At 44.6% G+C, this 16,689-nt stretch overlaps 1 pseudogene; it reads left to right on the top strand.

The window, feature by feature from the left end:
- The first annotated feature begins 1,944 nt into the window (after positions 1-1,944).
- Positions 1,945-2,042, top strand: LOC116273956 (annotated as a pseudogene).
- The last annotated feature ends 14,647 nt before the right edge of the window (positions 2,043-16,689 follow it).

Raw genomic sequence — 16,689 nt, 5'->3', positions numbered from 1 at the left:
GAGTTTGAGACCAGTCAGGCCAACATGACGAAATCCTGCCACTACTAAAAACACAAAAATTAGCCAGGTATGGTGGCGGGGACCTGTAATCCCAGCTACTTGGGTGGCTAAGGCATGAGAATTGCTTGAACCCGGGAGGTGGAGGTTGCAGTGAGCTGAGATTGCCCCACTGTACTCCAGCCTGGGCGACAGAGTGAGACTGGTGACCCAGTCTCAAAAACAAAACAAGACAAAAAACAAGAAACCCCATAAATATCAGTTATATGGGACAATAGGGCTGGATTCAGAGGGGAGTCCAGTTTTCAACTCTTCTTTGAACTTCCTGCTTCCTCAAAAGGCCATTGAGCTGGGAAAGATTTGGGACTAAAGACCTGTCTCAGGAGTCTTACCCTGAGCTAAAGGCCACTTGAGTTGGGGCCATTACTTACCTTGGTTGGAGGCGGGTAGCAATGTTTGCTGCACATTGGAGTCTTAACGTGCCTCTTACGGAGGAGATGGACACTGGTGCAGGGTCGGCACTCTGGTGCTACATATGTTGCCAAGAGCCTGTCTGCTCCTACCAGGCCAGGTAGCATGAGTGATGCCCCCACAGCCCCTCCCTGTGAACTTAGGAAGGTGGCCTTCCTACTTTTGCACACAGCAACTTAGGGCAAATCTGTAAAGCATATTTTGCATGTCGAAGCATAGGTCTATTTGGATTATCCTTCTTCTATTTTCTCCTGACAGCTTCCTTTCCAAGAAATCAAGAAAGAAAACAAGCTAGCCACGGCTGGTAGCTCATGCCTGTGATCCTAGCACTTTGGGAGGCCGAGGCAGGCGGATCACAAGATCAGGAGTTCAAGACCAGCCGGACCAACACAGTGAAACCCTGTCTCTACTAAAAATACAAAAAATTAGCTGGGCGTAGTGGTGGGCACCTGTAATCCTAGCTGCACACGAGGCTGAGGCAGGAGAATCACTTGAACCTGGGAGGCAGAGGTTGCAGCGAGCTGAGATTGCGCCACTGTATACCAGTCCAGGCGACAGTGCGAGACTTTGTCTCAAAAAAAAAAAAAAAAAAAAAAAAGCTGAAAACATTTATAAGAAAAAAAAGGGAAGAAGGAAATTGCAGAATATGCAACAATTAAGTAGTAGGTAGTTGGTCTTCTGGGGAAAAATATTACATCCTATTTGCAAACCTTTGTTGATGATCTGAGTGGTCACTCTCTTGATACCATGAGATAACACTTCACACTCACTGGGATGGCTACAATCAAAATCACAATGGTTGGCAAGGATGTGGAGAAACTGGAAACTTCATAACTCATTGCTGGTGGAAATGTAAAATGGTGTAGCCACTATGGGAAACAGTTTGAAAGTTCCTCAGCTAAACATAGTTACCACAGGACCAGCAAGTCTACTCCTAGGTATATACCTAAGAGAATTGAAAACATATGTCCACACAAAACTTGGACATGAATGTTCATAGTAGTATTATTCATATTAGCACTAAAGTAGAAACAACTCAAATGTCCATCAATTGATGAATGAATAAATAAAATGTGGCATATCCTACAATGGAATATTACTCAGCATAAAAAGGAATGAAGTATCAATACATGCTACAACATGAATGGACCTTAGCAACATGCTAAGTGAAAGAAACCAGACCTAAAAATTGTATGATTCCATTTATATGAAATTTCCAGAATAGGTAAATGCACAGAGGCAGAAAATAGATTGGTGGTTGCCAGGGTCTGAGGTCAGGAGATGGGAAGTGAGAGCTTATGGGCATGGAGTGTCTTTTGGGGATTATGAAATGCTCTGGGAGAAGACAGTGATGATGGTTGTGTGACTTCATGTATGTACTAAAAACCATTGGAATGTACACTTTACCAAGGTGAATTTTATGGCATGTAAATTGCATCTCAATTTTGAAAGCCTCTTCATTAAGAACACAAGAGCTTGCTCCTGTAGCACATGTACTAAAATTGGATGATACAGAGATTAGCATGGCTCCTGCACAAAGATGACACACAATTCGTGCAGCAGTCCATGTTCATAAAAAGAACACATTTGCACTCCAACTTACACATCCCCCTGATCATCTTTGATTCTATTAATTTTTCCCCCCTCTGGTAAAACCCCCAAGAGGTTTAATACTACCCTTTTCTAAATTGCTCAACAGAGTGACTAGAATGGTGTCTAATAAATTCTTTTTTTATAATGAAAATGCGATAATTATTTTATATTTAGGGCATCTGTTGAAGAGGGGGATTGTTACACGATCATGTTCCTGTCTTAAACAGGGATTTAAACAGTTCCTCTGATCTTTTAAATATTCAAAAAGAGTATTTTTGAAACTGCTGTTTAAATGGAGAAAGTAGGATTCAAGAAGGTGCAGCTTCAAAGCTGGAATTCATATAGCCATAGAGAAGTTTATAAAGCTGTATCACATAATAAAATTAAAGTGTTCCTACCAATTATAAGGGCATTCTTTTATGACTAAAAGCATTTCTTACAGTGTTCAAACATTTCTTAGTATACTAAAGAGAAAGGGAAACATTTTACATGTAGACTTTATTTTACAGGAATGATGGTGCCTTCTGGGCATTACTTCACTGGGATTTTTAAAAATCAAGGAAATACATATGAATGTGCTTTGCTCCCTCTGAAGAAATGTGACATATAAATCCAAAACATTGTTATCTTAATTCAATAAAACTTTATGGAAATGATATAAAAGCACCTGGTGAATTCTACTTTATGCTCTAATTACCCACACAAAACATTTTTCACTCACTCCATAAAAGGGTTATAGCCCTATTTTTTTTTTTATTTATGAGAGCTTGAAATGAAACTCACTTCCTAGTAAGGAGGTGATTTGCTGTCAAATCATGGGAGAAGGATTGTTTGACCATGAAAGTTGATAGTTATATCCACGTGTTCCTACTCCGCCTCACCACACCACACTCTGGAGCAAACAACTCCTTTTTCTTTTTTTTATTCTAAACTGCTCCTTGAGAAGTCTTATTTATACAATTTTATGCAAGCTAAGGGGAGCACATTGCGTTCTAGGCTTCTCTTCTTCTCCCCCTCTCTCTCCTTTTTCACAGAACCTAATTATTGGACACGTGGCTCTCTTAAAACAATCAAGAACAGAAAGGCAGATCCTCTTTGCTGATCCCTCTGGCTCTGAGGAAAGGCAGCCCCTTCAGGGTTTAGGGCCCTGGAATATTTTCTGAGCAATAACCAGCTTGAAGTGGGCTCTGCCAATGGAGTCCTCTGGGGCTGAGTTATCTCTGCGGGACATAGGAGTCTACTCTGACCAGAGGAGGGGTGAGACCTTTTGCTGGGGTCCCTTCGCCTGCTCCACGTAGATCCCCCCACCAGAAATCTGCATCCCTCCTGCCCCCTTTTTGCCTCGCCAGGAAGTTTCACACTCGCTTGTCTGGCCCTGAAACAAGCTGCTTCTTTCTCAGATGCAAGGCCACCTACTCGCTCTGGAATTCCTTCACAGACTAACCAGGCCCTCCTTGAGCAGGCTCCAAAAAGAAAAATGATTAATGTGGCTGATACGTATATTGCAGACTGTCCGTCAACAGAAGTGGAAAAAAACCACCTTTGGGGGCTGTCCCTAGGCTTAGGCACAACAGTGAGTTCCCAGCTTCAAAGGAGCTTTATCTAAAAGCCATTTTTCTCGGGAGCTGAGAGGAGCAGGGAGAGCGGGCAGCCGGCCAGCCGCAGCTGGAGAGAGCACTCTAAAGGCCTGTTGAGCAACAGCTCCTTTGCTGGGTCGCCGGTTCTGGTTTTATTTTGGCCGTGTCAAATTCTGGCTTGAGTTTGTACTGATGTTGCCAACTCATTCGTTATGCCCATAAAATAATAATGCCAGCAATAACAACAATGAATAATAATAACAACAGCAGATCCCGTTTACTCAGCACTCACCACGTGCCTGATGCTGGGCTAAATATTTAACCTCAATTTTCTCATTTAATCCTTACAAACTCCTAGAGGTTTAATGACCTCCCTAAACCCAAGTCAGCCATGAAATTTTGTCTGAATTCAAAGCCCACTGACGACTCTGCTCTTCTACATATGGCCTGGGATGTATTTTCTCTCTCCTTCCTTCCTTCCTTCCTTCCTTCCTTCCTTCCTTCCTTCCTTCCTTCCTTCCTTCCTTCCTTCCTTCCTTCCTTCCTTCCTTCCTTCCTTCCTTCCTTCCTCCCTCCCTCCCTCCCTCCCTCCCTCCCTCCCTCCTTCCCTCCCTCCCTCCTTCCCTCTCTTTCTTTCCTTCTTTTTTTTTTTTTTTGAGACGGAGTCTCGCCCTGTCGCCCGCCCGGGCTGGAGTGCAGTGGTGCAATCTCAGCTCACTGCAAGCTCCGCCTCCCGGGTTCACACCATTCTCCTGCCTCAGCCTCCCGAGTAGCTGGGACTACAGGCACCCGCCACCTCGCCCGGCTAATTTTTTTGTACTTTTAGTAGAGACAGGGTTTCACCGTGTTAGCCAGGATGGTCTAGATCTCCTGACCTCGTGATCCGCCCGCTTCGGCCTCCCAAAGTGCTGGGATTACAGGTGTGAGCCACCGCGCCCGGCCCTGGGAGGTATTTTCAAATCCCCAGAGGATGGAACTTTTAAGAGGCTGCTACCTTGCCAGGCCCTGGAGGCTGGGAGGTCACCGAGGGGCTGTCATTTTTAGGGAGGTCCTATCCACAGAGAGATGGCCAAACAATGTGCCCACCTCTTTAAGTCAAAGGCTAAGGGAAACGTCACACTCTCAAATATTAGAAGGAAACATAAAATTGGTGAATATCAGAGTAAAGCAGAATATGCCTTTCATATAGTAGACACTCAAAATCATTCTGTGAAGTAGAACCTTCTATTTTTTTTCTCCTAGACTTACCTCTTTTGTGCTTAGTAGACCCTTTCCATGTCTGTGTAGGGCAGGTATTGCCCAAGCTTATTTTCTTGGTGACATCTTGAGTTCTTGAGCCATAGATTTTCAGGCCATGTAAAATGTAGGTGGAAACACAATTTCTCCCTGAACTTCTTTTTCTCTATTATCCTGATATTTAAAACATTCCTTGATTAAGCTTTTTTTTTTTTTTTTTTTGAGATGAAGCCTCACTCTGTCACCCAGGCTGGAGTGCAGTGGTGCCATCTCGGCTCACTGTAACCTCCGCTTTCTGGGTTCAAGTGATTCTCCTTCCTCAGCCTCCCAAGTAGCTGGGATTCCAGGTGCACGACACCATGCCCAGCAAATTTTTTTGTGTTTTTAGTAGAGACGGAGTTTCACCATGTTAGCCAGGATGGTCTCGATCTCCTGACCTTGTGATCCACCTGCCTCGACCTCCCAAAGTGCTGGGATTACAGGCGTGAGCCACTGCACCCAGCCGATTAAGCTAGTTTTGAACATATCATAGTAATGTGAACCACAAATTAGCATATTTCCCAGGGCTGGAACATTTATTGAGGTTTCAGAACGTAAATATTTCCCAATAAAATCTGCAAATTAGTATTAGCAGAGTCCATAAATTCTTTTTAGAAACAGGTACTAAATAAATCCTAAATATATAAAGAATAGAAATGAAAACAGGACAACCTATCAGAGTTTATTTGAAACGTAATCCAGAGAGAAGATTTCCACTTGGGCGTTTTAGCAGCACACCCTGGCGTCCAGGCCGAGTGCACCCCTGTGGTCAGTCACAATCCCCTCGGCTCTGTTGCTTAGTCAAGGAGCAAAATCAATGGCCTGTCCTTTCCTTTTCCCCCATTCCAGCCCTGTCCCCCAGGTGTCTCCATGCAAAGAATCCTTTGTAGTTGTACCTAATTTTCCTTCACGCCTTGTAACTCTATTTCTTTGGTGACACCTGTTTTACTCTAGTGGGGTGAGCAGGCACAGGTGATAATGTGAGTAATTCAGACCAAGCTGCTGCATGGATTCTGGTAGAGGCACAGAACAGGGACGGTGCCTCAGCTGGCCTGTTGGCCCCCCAGGACACCCAGGGAGGCTTGCGCCCATCCAGCTCTTGTGGGATAATCCCAGCGCAAAACCTCCGCATAGTCTAAGATGGCTCGCGGAACCCAGCTGGCCCAGAGCTCTTCACAACAGGGCTAAGTTACTTCCCATCCTTACCAGCCATATCCTCCACCTCCACCTGCTATGCCCTAGGATGTGTCCCCAGGCTTTTGCTGAGCTCTGACTTCTTCCTAAAAGCCCTTCCTTTCTGACGTGGCCAGAATCCTAAGCAGCTTTCCAGGCTGAAAGACAGCTTCCCTCACAGGCTTTCTCACTTCTCCGCAGCCATAATGAAACCTCTTCTGCTTTGCTTTCTCCCTTCCTCCTTCCCTTTTCCTTAATAATTTATTATGGGAAACCTCAAACATATTCAAAAGTAGACAAAATAATATGATGAAATTTTGTGTTCCTCTTGCCCAGGTTCAGCAATATGAATGCATGCCCAGCAAGGTTTCACCTGTTCCCATTGGATCATTTTGAAGCAAATCCCGAATTTCATCATTTCATCCGCAAGTGTTTCAGAATGTATTTCTAAGGATTCTTTAAAAAAAAAAAAAAAAACTTAACACAATGCAGTTATCATACCAAATACAACAATTCCTTAACATGATTACCTTTCCCCAACTGTCTAAGAATTTTTTTTTAATAGTTTGTTTAAATGAGAATCCAAGTAAGGTCTACGCGTGGCAAATGACGGATTGGTTTCTTGAGCTGCTTTGAATTTATGGCGCCCCACCTGCCTCTCTCTAATTTCACCGTTAAAGATCCAGGGTCCCTTGTCCTGCAGAGCCCCCAGAGTCTGGACTTTGCTGAGGGAGTCCTAGTGCTCCCCTTTGATGGTCCCTCTGCTTTGGCATCTGGAGCCCTTGGAGTCACCGGGGGGCCTCCGGGGACTTGCCTAGGAGGCAGGGTCCTTGAGGCGAGGTCCTTCCCCCTGGGTCCCTCAAGAAATGTCCTCTGAAGTCTGTGGCAGGTGTGACTTAGGATCCTGAACCTTCCGAGTCCAGAGGTGTCCCTGCCTGGGGCCCGCACCTCAACTCCCACAAATTGGGGCAGAAACTCTTCAGCCTCTGCCAAGACAGACCCTTGTCGGGCCCTTGGCCTCCAGCCAGGAACCCATTCCACGTGGAATCTGAGCGAAAGTTAAGTGTCTGGACCGCCCGGATTCTGGCCTTGCCTGGCTTTCTTCAGTGTAGCTGATACCCAGGCTGCCACAGCGCAGGTGCAGGCGGAGTTCCAGATCTGCGCCTCCTTCTCTAAACCAAAGACTGTGAGAGGAAATGGCCATTTCTGAGCATCTTAGACTTTCTCTCCTCCCCCTTTCCTTCTTACCTCTGGGTGGGTCTCCTTTCCATTTGCATTGCATTTACTTAAGTCTCTATGCATTGATATGCCACAGGAGTGACAAAAGGACTTAAACAATTCAAGAGAACTGCCATGGTGCAAAATCCCATTTTTAGAAGTCAGAAGTCTGATATCACCTATCCCTGTTTAACCACCCAATTCATTCCTGAAATTCTTGCTGCTAAGGACAAAGTCATTTAATGAAAGAAATTTTTCCCATTAATTTTAATGGAAAAAAGTTACGATGCATTTGTCCTCCAACCCAAGATACCCAGATACTTTTCACAGGTAGGAAACTCTTATCCATTGAGCAATGAAAGTAAGTAATGCAAGTAATAGACAACAACACAAAGGTAGAGGAATCTAGTTTGTACCTCAAATGCAAGGTAATAAAGGTTTTCGGAACTTACGAAAGGAGCAAGAGTAGTTGAGGGAGGGCATCATTCTTTGGAAGGCTCATTCTTTCTTCGCGTTACTTCACCAATTTTCAACCTTTGGGCTCACAACTATTTTGCCTGCAAATGGTGCTTTAAGCTATATGCAGATAAGCATTGCTAGAGAAAAATAAGGCTGAGCACAAGAGTGCTTGGCAGTGTGGGAATAGCACAAATGTACAAGAAACTGAGAGATACAGAAGGTGCTGGCTCCTCCTCTCTCTCGCTGGGTTCACATTTGCAAGGCACACTGAGTCCGTGCAAGCACGGTGCACAGGTGCACAGTTCAGATCTGTTCCATATGATATTCTTCGGCGAGACACTGTTGTCAACTACATTCTGAGTGTGGTTTTGCCTGCCTTGGATGTCAAAATATCACATTTCTAATATCATATTTATTTAGTGTGCTTTTTGGATAAAAGGATATTGTACTGAAAAAAAAAAAAAAGCCATTGTCCAAAATGTGATTCCGGAGCCGTCATATTGAAGAGTTAATGCCACAGTCATTATGTGAGGAAAACCTGTGTGCCTTGGTCTTTCCCTGAGTGTTTCTTCTGCTGCGAGTCCTGATTTCCTCTCAGGCAAATACATGTTTCAGGTAGACTAGCAGAAAGGTCAGGTTCTCAGAAAGCCAAATGAGAACAGCCCCTTGATACTTATATTATCAACATCATACTTATCTGGTTCTCACCCCTAAGTTCATAGTTCTTCAAATCACTGATGCATGCAACCAACATGGATGAGTTCCAAAAACAAGCAGAGTGAAAGAAGCCAGATAACAGAACACACATTACATTTGTCTGAAATCTGGAGTCGGTAAGTCAATCCAAGGAAACATAAACCAGAGCGTGTTCCTTGTGGGTGGGAGCCGGGGACTGATAAGAAAGAAGAATAAAGGAATTTTCTGGAATGAATGAAATGTTCTTCACTTTGCTTTGGGTGGTGGTTACACAGGTATCTGTAACTGTCAAAATTCACCAATCTCAACATCTAAGATCTACGCATTTTATTGTAAGTTGGTGCAAAAGGAATTGCGGTTTTTGCCACTGAAAGAAATGGCAAAAAGGAAACTTTTGATGTCATTACAAGTAATGGCAAAACCCACAATTACTTTTGCACCAACCTAATTAATTTTAATAGTGAAAACCTCAATTACTTTTGCACCAACCTAATATATTTAAGAAGTTCAAAATGAATTAAAAAAAAAAAGAGTCTCTTAACATGGTTATTAAATGTGTGCTCAGGTGTGAATTCCAGTTCCATGACTCGCTGCAAGCTAATTGACTTTTCTTAGCCTCAGTTTTCTTTCTTTCTTCCTTCTTTTTGTTTTTGTTTTTGAGACGTAGTCTCGCTCTGTCGCCCAGACTGGAGTGCAGTGGCACGATCTCGGCTCACTGCAACCTCCACCTCCTGGGTGGATTTTCCTGCCTCAGCCTCCCAAGTAGCTTGGACTATAGGTACACGCCACCACGCCTGGCTAATTTTTTGTATTTTTAGTAGAGACGAAGTTTCACCGTGTTAGCCAGGATGGTCTTGATCTCCTGATGTCGTGATTCGCCCACCTCGGTCTCCCTAAGTGCTGGGGTTACAGGTGTGAGCCACCGCACCCGGCAGCCTCAGTTTTCGTATCAATAAACCAGTGGTGAAAACAGTAAGTAGCTCATAAGGGGCTGTGCACGTTAAATAGGCGAATGCCCACGGAGCTCTTAGTAAGCGACAAATAGTATTATGTTCCTCATCTCCTCTGAGTACTTTCAGGGGTACTCATTGAAGTTCCTGTATCCACCTCCTGTTGTCACTATTCACACTTTCCCATGGTCTCCCCTCCAGTCTGTCCCATCTTTCTCAGAGGCTGTCCCTGCCCCCGATCCCCTGGTCCTCAGTTCCATCAGCCCTGGCCCAAAGTGCCCTTCTAGTCTCTTTATCTCCCCTCTTGCCAAACATCTTCGGTGCTTTCCCAGCGGGTTCCTCTGCCAGCAGGTTCTGTTGCCTGCCATCCAGCCTTCCGCAAAACTGTTGCGTACAGAGCCTTCCTCCTGGTATCCAGGCTTCACCTAGTTTCCTTCCATTCACGCTAACAGGGAATTCTCGTGCCTCCAGCACACATCTGGTCTTGCCCAGCCCTGCGTCTTCGTTCACAGTAGCCTATTTACCTGAAATAGACTCTTCCATTGCTTCCACGTCTGAAGGACCCAGGAAGGCTTCCCTGACCCCACTCCAGCCTGCAGCAGCTCCTCCCCTGTCTGCACGCTGTAGCTTTTTTATGCAATTCAACTCTACTTTGTTCAGCACATGTACATCTTTGTTTGGTAGTTGTTTTTGACAACTACTTCATATAGTGAAGTAAATGTTCCAAGAATGAAAGGCTTTTATATACTTCTGTATTCCCCTCATTGTCACGTACCTAGAAGTCCTCAGCAGATACTTGGTGAATGGCTCTTATTGTCTTTACAATTTCAAAGCCCTTACATGTTAGCAATCTTCACAGATTGCCACAGCAACACTTTGCAGAACCAAGGGCAGATATGCAGACATTGCCATCAGCTGGTGACCAATGAGGAAGCCAAGTACAGGCAGTGGGGAGGGTGTGCAGAGCCACACACCTAGCATGAACCCAGGCCAGGCTTTCTAACTTCCTAACTTCTCTCTATCACCCTGTAAGTCAAGACATTGTCAATGGTATTGCAGAGTGAGGCAGAGAGCACTGAGGGTAATGGCGTCTAACAGTTATCATTGTGAAAAAAGACTGTGTTACTTAGACTGTTTGTGCTGCTATAACAGAACACCATAGACTGGGTGACTTATAAGGAACAGAAATTTATTTCTCACAGTTCTGGTGGCTGGGAAGTCCAAGATCAAGGCCCCAGGATTTGTCTGGCAAGGCCCTTCTTGCTGTGTCCTCACATGGCAGAAGACAAAAGGGCCTTCATTCCATTAATAAGGGAGCTGCCCTCATGGACTATTCATCTGTTAAACACCCCACCTCTTAATACTGTCCATTGGCAACACCTAAATTTTCTTTTCTTTTCTTTTTTTTTTTTGAGATGGAGTCTCGCTCTGTCCCCCAGGCTGGAGTACAGTGGCGCGATCTCAGCTCACTGCAAGTTCTACCTCCTGGGTTCATGCCATTCTCCTGCCTCAGCCTCCCAAGTAGCTGGGACTACAGGTGCCCACCACCACACCCGGCTAATTTTTTTGTATTTTTTTAGTAGAGATGGGGTTTCACCATGTTAGCCAGGATGGTCTCGATCTCCTGACCTTGTGATCCACCTGCCTCGGCCTCCCAAAGTGCTGGGATTACAGGCATGAGCCACCATGCCCGGCTGGCAACACCTACATTTTTGAGGGGACACATTTAAACCATAGCAGTTACCGAATTGCACATAGATTGATGGCAGTGGTTAGCTTACTTAAATTCTTTTCTTTTCTTTTCTGCTCCTTCCTGCACACTGATATTTAAATGAATTTAAGGAAATGTTTAATTCTTGGTGCAGGGTCCTGGCAAAGTTAGGGATGAGGTAAAAAAGATTCTGAAGAACTCCAGTTTAAGCCTAACACCCTACTTATTGGAAAGGAGAATCCGAGAAAGCTTCCTTAGGTCGAGGTAGTGAGTCCAGCCCTGGAGGTGCACAGTCCTCCAATCAAATAAACCCAGAGTGAAGCAGCATCCTGACAGACCCTGAGCCACCCGTTTCCTCCAGCCAAGGATAGAAACAGCCTGTCTTGGGGCCACATGTGCCAAAGGTTGAGACAACGCTTGGTGGTTTGGAGATATTCCCAAACTTCTTCCCCAACTTATTTCACCTGTGCATCTTTCCGTTGTTCCATTTCCCCAGGGCAATGCAAACCATCTACATTAACGTATTCATTTTCTAGGGCTGCCGTAAACAAAGGCCACAAACTGGGAGACTTCAATGTATTACATATATTGCCTCCCAGTTCTGGGGGCCAGAAGTCTGAGATCAAGGTGTCAGCAGCACCACATGCACTCTGTGGGTGCTAGCGAAGGGTCTGTTGCAGGCCGGCCTCCCTCTGGCTCTGGGAGCTCCTCGGCTGTGGCAGCACAACTCCCATCTTCACATGGTGTTCTTCCTGGGTGCACACCTGTGTCCAGATCTCCCGTTTGTAAGGACATCAGTCATAATTGATTAGGAGTCCTGCCCAGTAGGTACCTACTCCAGTGTGACCTCATCTCAACTAATGACTTCCGCAAACAACCCTGTCTCCAAATAAGCTCACATACTGAGGTACTAGGAGTCAGGACTCAACATATGGACTTTGGGGGACACAACTCAACCCATAGCAGTTAATGTTCCTCAAACCTCAGTCACTTTTTAGACCACCTTTGTAATTGTTCTCTTGAATCATACGAGACCTATACTATTCATTTGCCATTAGCTCTTTTTTTTTTAAACTTAACACCATAAAACTCTATACCATGAACAGAAAACCAGTATCACATGGCATAAAGAAGTTAATTATAAACAGAATACATAAAATACATTAAAAACATAAATAACATAATGTAATAAATGTAAAAACATGACTATTAAAATAAGTGTTTTGGCCGGCCACGGTGGCTCACACCTGTAATCCTAGCACTTTGAGATGCTGAGGTGGGTGGACTGCTTGAGCCCAGGAGTTTGAGACCAGCCTGGGCAACATGGCAAAACCTTGTCTCTGCAAAAAATACCAAAATTAGCCTGGGGTAGTGGTACATGCATATAGTCCCAGCTACTTGGTTGGCTGAGGTGGGAGGATCACCTGAGCCTGGGATATCGAGGCTACAGTGAGTACCACTGTTCTCCAGCCTGGGCAACAGAGTGAGACCCTGTCTCAAAAAACAAAACAAAACAAAACAAAAGAGAAATACATAAAATAACTCTTTTGTCAATGTATTACTCCAAATCTTTTTCCTATCTCCTGTAGCTGAAAACTGCCTTTGGAAAACACGTACTACATTTAATCTTGACGGGGTCTGAAGGGCATTTCTAGAACTTACATCAAAAGTCAAGAAGGCACTCTTAGCATCAGAATCTCAGGCCTTCATACGGTGGAAACAGAGAAAGGCTGTGGTCCACTAGGGCTTGGGAGGGGAGGATGAGGTCTAATTACTCTACCGACACAGTACACCGATCAGAGGATCAGAGAGTGACCTTACAAATCACATTTCATAAAAGAAAAAAGTGAGGCCCAGAGAGGTGAAGGCCAGGGCCCAGGCTGGAACCTGATCCCTGATTCCCACTCTCACATCAGTGAAGCGAAGCCTGTGGTACGGCAGCTGGATAGAGCTTCCCACAGCAGATTAAAGATGAGGTTTGCACCGCACCTGGGTTCTGTCTTGTGGGTGGTGACACACCTGGGTGTCGCCAGACTCTTGGTGATCAGGCATCTTTCTGAGCTAATTTTGGTTTATTCTTATTAAAAGAGACGGGCATGCTTAGCATCAAGATGGTGCTTCCAATTGTCCTCAAACTGTTTGCTAAAGAGAACTGTGTTGTTTTTTGGTTGGTTGCTTTTATTTTTTGAAAATATAGTAGTTGCACGTGGTTCAAGTTCACACCATGCTAAAAGGTATGCGGTAAAAAGTTTTCTTCCCAGTTCTAACTCACAATACCCAAAATCCCCTGTCTGTAGGCACACGATTCCTCTGTTTTGTGTATCCTTCTAGAGCCGTGAAGGTGGAGGAGCAGCTTTAACACAGGCACCAGTGAAATATCTGAAACAAATTTCACCAGAATGATATCACTTCTGGGAACAACTCATCAGTCTCCACAGATCCAGTGTTTCTATCCTGCCCCCTACTTAACTCATTTTCTTTCTCTTCCTCTTTTAATTAAATTTTAGCCTTTTAAAAGTATTCCGGGTGAAGAATACAGGGTAAGAATAGGGTAGGCAGCTGCAGCCATGCCCACTGGCTCATGAAGGAGAGTCTGGCTGCCCATACGAGGGGATCAATAAATCTTGTCAGAATAAGAATTTGGGAAAGGAGAGGGGTAGATAATAACATTTACTCAGCACCTACTATTTGACAGAATACAATATAACGTCACAGAGGGGTGTTTTCATTTCCGGTCTGCAGAAAGGAACCCAGGGGTGAGAGGTTGTGGAACTGGCCTCAATCCCCGCTCGCCCGATTCCAAAGCTCATGCTCTCTTGTCCGTGCATCCTTTTGGGGATGGGAAATGTGCTGGATTTCCTTCCGCTTAAGGGAACAATACATAGTATCAGGCAGATTTGGTTCCTTACAGGATAAGCTTCATCTTTATCTTTGCGGTTCTTCTGCAACTGTACGTGGTCTAGGGATGCAATAAATGCATATTGAGTGCCTGAGATCACCAGGGAAGAGAGAAGGAGAGAGGACACAGGACAGAAAACCGGGGATCAGAGATATTCAGAAGTGTGGAAGGTCACCTTTGGGGCACGTGAGATTCGAACCAGAGCCCAGGGAGAAAAGAAGTTCAGGAAGGAGGGTTAACAGCATGGGCTGCTATGGAGGCCTGAAGATCAGCTTCTAGAAGCTGCTGCTGGCTCTGATGATTGGCGATCCGTGAGTAGATTCAGTAAAGTGGCAGAAAGGAAGGCAGATTGAGTGTGTGTGTGTGTGAGAGAGAGAGAGAGAGAGAGAAGTGCACTTAATGCCGACGTTCACCTCATGTCTTGTTTTCGGGCTACTGCAACTTGATGAGGTTAGATTTACCAGGCCTTCATTCTGAAGCCTGGCATTTCTCCCAAGAGTGCCAGTTCTGCCTAATGAGAGCAACTCAAGTGAATCCACAGGAAAGAAAAAGGAAAGTGACATTTTAATTTTATCCAGCCTGAACCACAACTGTACGCAAGGAATGTGCCTGTGATTCTGAATCATAAATGTATCAATGCCTTGTTTTATGGAATAGAAATGTGCTCTGTCCAAATTGGCTGTGAAGCGAATAAACATTATTTTTCCACTGAATTCAGCTATAAAACGACTGGAAATCTTTCCGTGGGGATTGGGGGAAAAAAAAGAAAAGAAAAACGGAGAAACCAACCCACTGTCAGAAGGAAGAGAAGACACAGAGCTGACCACGGCCGGCTCCTGCAGGGCAGAGGCGACTCCGCGCTTTTCTGGGACTGATTCGTGTTGCCTTCTTCCAAACACCCTGGTCTGTAAGGATTGCTTTAACTTCCTCCTGCTCTGTTTTTCCCTTGATAGGGAAATAGGGGCCATTATACCCAGTGGAGCTGGCATGCAATATTTTGCTTTGCCTGGGGTCCATTTGACACAATGCTGAACGTTCCTTAGGTTCAAGGGTTTTGGCTGCATAAACTCAGTAATTTCCTACTTCATCTGTTAGTAAATCCACAATCATATATATCGAGTTTACTCGGACTGGGGGGTGGTACAGCACTGTGCCTGAGCACATGGGGCTTTACAGCCACACAGACCCGGGTTTGAGACCCAGCTCTGCCACTTAGCAGCTACACAAGCTTGGATCTATTAAAATCTCTGAGTTTTAGTTTCCACATTTATGTGATAGGGATAATACACACCTCAGGGGATTACAGAAAGCATTAAATGAAATTACATGTTTGTACACACACACACACACACACACACACACATACACACCCCATGTTTGTATACATGCACACCACGTGTTCCATGCTTTATACTGAATATTTACTGGGTACGTATTCAGCAGGGGTAGTCACTGTGACGATGGTGGTGATAATAACAATACATATATATTATCTTGTCCTAGTAGATTACCCTTTTTTATTCTGCCACAGAGATCTATTTCTATTGCCCAAAGGCACACGATTTTCACAGCTTTCTAAAATCTCAAGCCTTCTACATTAGTAGTACTAAAAGAATTTTTCCCCCACTGGAAGGGCAACATTTAAAAATCTACAGATAAGAAATGCTACCACATGCTTGAGAACCTCCGTCTTCTGCAAGTCACATCACCGCCCAAGAATGTACTGTACAGGGTGTCTCGTTACTTTGTTAGCCAAACAAAATGTGGCCAGAACTGTGGAATGTGTGTGCTGGCCCACGTGCACCTGTTTGTACATGTGATCACAACTAAGGGGATCTTTTACAGAGAGATGGGAAGGTATAAGGAAGGGTCTGGAACCTAGAGGGCCGAAATCCTGACAGGGTCACTCTTCCTAGCCGGGTAACCTTGGGCAAGTTACTTAACCTCGTTGTGGCATTTTCCTCACTTATAAACTGGGGGGTGATTATGCCTCTCTTACAGGGTTTATCCTGGGGATTAGAGAAGGAAATGGATGTAAAGATCCTGGCACGGGCCAGCATGCTAGTGATTCTTCTCTTTCCTATCTCAGGACACCCCGTATTGCCTTTACTGGTAATTCAGACTACAGGATTTCCTCAATTTTCAATACTCGTGGAGAAATACAGTGGCACATATATCTAAATTGCATAAACTCAGTAGTTTTCAAAACCTGAGCCATGTGGAGAGTAATTCTTCTACTCAGAATGGCAGGAGATCTGCTCCAGTTATAGTAACTTGACTATGTTGTCAATAACGAAACCTTAAAGTCTAATCATACAGTGAAATGTATTAATACCAGAGAGCCCACTATTTCATCTGTAAGTACTACCTTCCATCCTCCTCTTGCCTTTGAACACTCATGACCAGGATGGATTTCAGGATCCATCACTTAATCAGTTCCTTGTAAGTTCCTTCATTAATTCAGTTTCTTAATTCTCTTATCTGGCTGCCTGCCTTCTCTTGCTTGTGTGCTGAATGTGGCTGGACAAAGCTACACAACTTGGCTGACTAGTTTTAACTTCTTTTAGCTCATGAGCTCACACTCCTCGGGGACACTCAACCTTGGCTGGCAATCCTACCATGTTTCTATAAGGTTACTCTTCCCTTCCTGAGATGACTATTTCTTACTTT

This window comes from Papio anubis, chromosome 2 (genome assembly GCF_008728515.1).
Source record: "Papio anubis isolate 15944 chromosome 2, Panubis1.0, whole genome shotgun sequence".
Lineage (NCBI taxonomy): Eukaryota > Metazoa > Chordata > Mammalia > Primates > Cercopithecidae > Papio > Papio anubis.
Note: the sequence above shows the minus strand (reverse complement) of the source record. Positions and strands in the feature narration are given on the sequence as shown.